General features: G+C 47.0%; 1 pseudogene; it reads right to left on the bottom strand.

Moving 5' to 3' along the window:
* Nucleotides 1–5531, bottom strand: part of LOC112074942 (homeodomain-interacting protein kinase 3-like) — a 24809-nt pseudogene that overhangs the window by 10453 nt on the left and 8825 nt on the right.

Below are 5531 nucleotides of genomic sequence, written 5' to 3'. Positions count from 1 at the left end.
TCAGCAAACTACAATCACATTAGGTTTAATGATTGAATCAGTACCAAACTCAACATCGCTGTTTATCTTTTTAGTTTACATCGGTCGTCTGTTTTAAAAAGGTCTTACTGTGGACAAAAAATTAGACAGACAATCCACGTGCAATTGCTGAATGACTTGGCAGAAACTGCTGGCATACACTTCTTAAAGAACCCAAAAAAAAAACGTTGCCTTACAGAGGTGCTGTGATGAATATGGTGTGTTCTCTCTCCGGTAGTGAGTTTTTTGTCAGATATTATTTTAAAGAGGCAATGTTTGTTGTATTGTTTCTGATTTTCGTTTTAAAAGTCTTTTTTGTTAAATGCATTTCTTACTGTCCCCCCTGTTGTAAAATGGGGTTATTCTCACCAGCAGACATCTGCGCCGCACTAACTTCTCACCACACTTAAAAAAACAAGATGAGATATACAAAAGTAATGAGGAGAAGAGCGGGGATTTCCGTAGAAGAGAAAAGAAAACAAAACTAGCTCTTCTTTTTATAATATTCTCCCAAAGCATAGACAACCAGTCTCGCCTCGAAACTGTATAACTCCGTCTCGTTATGACAACACTACTTCGGACCACTCCCCAGGATGGACCGTTTTTTGTGTTACAGGTACAGACCCCTTGGTTCCAGTATAGAACCGGTCTGTGTAAAGGGATTCTACATGGAACCAAAAAAAAGGATTCTTCAAACGGTTTCTCTTATAGGGAACAGACCGAATAACCTTTTTAGGTTCGTAGATAGGCACCTTTTTGTCTAAGAGTGTTTACAAAGAGAAGGGAGTAAAAATGTCAACCCCAATAAAATTGCCCCCCCTATGGCATAATGTAACGTACAATCAGGTGGAAATATACTGTTGCTCTTCATTTGTTCAAGACGGATCACGTTCTCGCTCCCAACCCCCACCAACTTCTGAATTGTGGTCTAACGTGCGAGAGGATTTGTGCATAACCCGTTGAACGGGTTTCGTTTCCAAAGTATCTTTTGGTTTGCCCTCAGCAAAGGCCTGTTTAACTAGTTCCTAGAAGGCGAAAACACAAACGTCACTTTAGCAAAATCAGAGCCCTAAACGCTAACCACACCCACACACACACACACATCAGCACAACACACCACCACACACACACCACACACACACCACAACACCACACACACCACAAACACACACACACACACACACACACCACACTCATTCCTAACCGGGTCTAAATAAGTTCACTGTTTCTGACGAACGAGTTATACAAGCAATCACCCATCTAGCCTCATATTATTTCAAAACCGGTTGAGCAGAATAACTAGAATCTGCGTGAAACACGTGTAATGGGCCTGGGATCTTTTCTTGGTCTTTTCATTGCACTGTCTGATTGCTTGCTATTTAAAGTAATGGTAGACGCGGGGGACACGTCAGAACTTATGAGAATGTGAGTTCCACTTGTACTGGAAATGTATATGAGCTGTCACTGAAAGCATCCCCATTGATGGAACATACAAAGCCAGGCCTTCAATAAATACAGCAGATGTTATGAAAGCATGCTCAGAAATCTACTGGCTGACCCCTTGCATAATGATTCTGGGCTTGCGTACTGCAAAATGACCAGTTTGGCGTTGACCTAGCGAGAGATAGGTTCTATACTGTGTGTAGGACTGGCGTGAAGCGAGACCCGGAGGGCGGACCCGGCGACGGGAGCCAAAAGCCAATCTACACTCCAATTGCCTAAAGAGTTAGAAAGAGTAGAGGTATACCATTTCTAGTGAATCCAGCAATTAAGTAATCAGGACCAGAAAAAAAGGCCCAATCCACACTCAGAGGAAATGAAGCAAGCGTTTTCAAGGAGATACTTACGTATGACTTAACAATGTTATTTACTTCGAAAGCAGATGAAACGGTATAGAGCATCCCAGGTGAAAGACAGAGACGGTTTGAAAATACTTAAGGATGATCTAACAGTCAGACCAGTGATGAATTTTAATTTACGCAATCATTTACACTCAATTGATGCGAGAAGAGATATAACATCCTCTCTCAATTCTTGTGAGTGTTAACGATGGCTTGAAAAATTGTAACAGACAGAGCAAGGCAATCAACCACACAAGAGGGAGCTTTATACATTCTTGATATACTGTTGGAAAGATGTGTGGTTAACACAGAGTTCACAGCCAGGAGCTAATCACACACAGGGGGAGATGACTTATTATACTAGTTCTATATCTACGTGGTAACAGACGGTTGCAATGTGATACTAGCAAAGCCACATCGTACAGTTGAGATAGCACTTCGTAATATATTACATTCTCTTATCTCTATCTTCGGTTTTGCTTAATTTCAGGATCTGTGGAATCACGTTTCTCAACTTGTATTCTTCTTTTTGAAAGCAAGTCATCCAGCCACAGAGAGATACAATTCTGATACGATTACTTGTAGACAGAACCGGGAGTCCGATATTTCACCACACACACTGGAGAGTATACCAATTTCTCGAGAATTCTGTACTGTCCTGGCTTAACAGGAGATTGATCCAATGGGGTTAAATTCATAAGCGAATCACGCCACACCAAGATGAGTAGCTAATAACCTATTACTATACTGGCTAACAACTCGAGATTAGAAATCATCTGTTTAGATCACTCATCTAAAAATAGACTTGTTATAATCTGAACTGTTACTGTTTTTAATACTTGTAGATTTTTTGTTGGCTTTGATTTAATATTTTTTAAGCCAGCAACATTGTATTGGGACAGTGGTGTGTAATGGTCTATGTTTGTGTATTGCAGTTGTTGTTTGCAATCATTTAGGTTAAGGCCCAACATGTATGTGTGTGTGGCTGTTGTCATTGGGTCATACCTGTTGGGGCGTTTGCAGGGCGAGGTGCTGACTGGGCTGAGGCAGAGGAGCTGGTGCTGAGGGTGCTGTCTGGACTGCTGAGGGAACATACTCTCTCCATACTCACTGTGCTCTGACACGCCTCACACTCAGCACTGCCCTTACACCTGGGGGGAGGAGAGGTTGGGAGGGGGAGAGAAAGAAACAGAAAGGGGGGTGAGAAAGAAAGAGGGAGGGGGAGAAGAGAGGGTTTTAGTTACAAGTTACATACAGAGTTTGAGACGATAATGACTTCGATATTTGAAGAGACTGATTGTGGACTGTAGTGGATATTTGAAGAGACTGATTGTGGATTGTAGTGGATATTTGAAGAGACTGATTGTGGACTGTAGTGGATATTTGAAGAGACTGATTGTGGACTGTAGTGGATATTTGAAGAGATTGATTTTGGAGGTGCTTGAGAGTTACTTACTCCCCCAGTGAGTGTCTCCGTGTTCTCTCTTCCTCCTCCTCTTCCTCATCACTGCTGATACTAATGACAGTGACAGTGGGGCTGGCCMGATCAGACATCACCATGGCCTGCCGCTGCTTATAAGAGACAGACTGCTCTTCAGAGTCTGAACCTGCCTTACAGCAGCTAGCCTCCTCCTCCTGCTCCGGTTCAGGTTCCAGCTGTGCAGCTCGCCCCGCCTCCGGGAATCTCTCCTCTGGGACGTTCCTCGTGGTGTCGGCCATCTTTGGGGACTGGCATGCTGAGTTTTGGGTGTTGGTGTTGTAGGTGAAATTGTTGCCTCTAGGGAGAAATAAATGACGGGAAGGGGATTTTATGATCAGATTGTGTGTGTGTGTGTGTGTGTGTGTGTGTGTGTGTGTGTGTGTGTGTGTGTGTGTGCGTACGTGCGTGCGTGTGCGTACGTGCGTTTACCTGTTAAAGCAGGGCTTGTTTCTCTTGTTAGCAGAGGGCTGTGGCCACACCACGTGTGCGATGCCTATGCTGATTGGCTGGTGGGCAGACATGGTCATCTGGTTGGTTAAGAGCGGCTGATGGTGGTGGGGCATCATAGAGCTGTAATGGTTGCCATGGGGACGCACTTTCCTGCAAATGACAGGACAGGGGGGTAACGAGCCAAAGGTTATTATCTATATTAGAGACTTAACTGACTGGTCTCACTCGCCTGCTTCAAAGGAGAGGCATGTGACTCATTCTCCATCAGTATGACAGACAGCCCTCACACTGTGTCCTATATTCTCAGAGAAGTCGTTGTCAAGGGTAGAGCATAGCAACAAAACAGACTGATATACAATGCAGTTTAAAAAAAATTATTAGTCACTGACGATCTCTGAAGAGCACAGACAGTCAACAGCTGACAGATTGCACTCACCCCCATTCTCCCAGTCTCTGTGGGCCTGCCACAGTGTCGGACGCCATCGTGGCTGGTGGGGGCGCCATTGGAGTCACCTGCTGCCAGGCGGGCACCAGGATCTGCTGGGGGCGGTTAGACCAGGTCTGCTGCAAGGGAGAGGAACACCGTTTCCATGGTTTCTATAGCAAGAGCTGATGGTGGTGGGGCATCATAGAGCTGTAATGGTTGCCATGGGGACGCACTTTCCTGCAAATGACAGGACAGGGGGTAACGAGCCAAAGGTTATTATCTATATTAGAGACTTAACTGACTGGTCTCACTCGCCTGCTTCAAAGAGAGGCATGTGACTCATTCTCCATCAGTATGACAGACAGCCTCACACTGTGTCCTATATTCTCAGAGAAGTCGTTGTCAAGGGTAGAGCATAGCAACAAAACAGACTGATATACATGAGCAGTTTTAAATTCATTGTCACTGACGATCTCTGAAGAGCACAGACAGTCAACAGCTGACAGATGCACTCACCCCATTCTCCCAGTCTTGTGGCCTGCCACAGTGTCGGACGCCATGTGGCTGGTGGGGGCGCCATTGGAGTCACCTGCTGCAGGCGGGCACCAGGATCTGCTGGGGGCGGTTAGACCAGGTCTGCTGCAAGGGAGAGGAACACCGTTTCATGGTTTCTATAGCATCTAAACTTATTCATTCAGTGGTATAGGGGGCAGGTAGCCTAGTGTAGAGCGTTGGGCCAGACCGAAAGACTGCTGGATCGAATCCCGGAGCTCAAGGTAAAATCGTCTTTCTGCCCCTGAGCAAGGCAGTTAACACTGTTCCCCGGGGCCGGAGACATGGATCTGTTCCCGGGCGCCGGAGACATGGATCTGTTCCCCGGGCGCCGGAGACATGGATCTGTTCCCGGGCGCCGAGAGCAATGGATCTGTTCCCGGGCGCCAGAGACAGAGGTTCTGTTCCCCGGGCGCCGGAGACAAGGTCTGTTCCCCGGGCGCCGGAGACATGGATCTGTTCCCCGGGCGCCGGAGACATGGATCTGTTCCCGGGCGCGGAGACATAGGTTCTGTTCCCGGGGCCGGAGAACATGGATCTTGTTCCCGGGCGCCAGAGACATGATCTGTTCCCGCAGGCGCCAGAGACAAGGTCTGTTTCCCCGGGCGCCGGAGACAAGGTCTGTTCCCCGGGCGCCGGAGACAAGTTCTGTTCCCGCGGCGCCGGAGACATGGATCTGTTCCCGGGCGCCGGAGACATGGATCTGTTCCCCGGGCGCCAGAGACATGGATCTGTTTCCCCGGGCGCCAGAGACATGGATGAC

The sequence above is a fragment of the Salvelinus sp. IW2-2015 genome, unplaced genomic scaffold (assembly GCF_002910315.2).
Source record: "Salvelinus sp. IW2-2015 unplaced genomic scaffold, ASM291031v2 Un_scaffold2884, whole genome shotgun sequence".
NCBI classification, from domain to species: domain Eukaryota; kingdom Metazoa; phylum Chordata; class Actinopteri; order Salmoniformes; family Salmonidae; genus Salvelinus; species Salvelinus sp. IW2-2015.
Note: the sequence above shows the minus strand (reverse complement) of the source record. Positions and strands in the feature narration are given on the sequence as shown.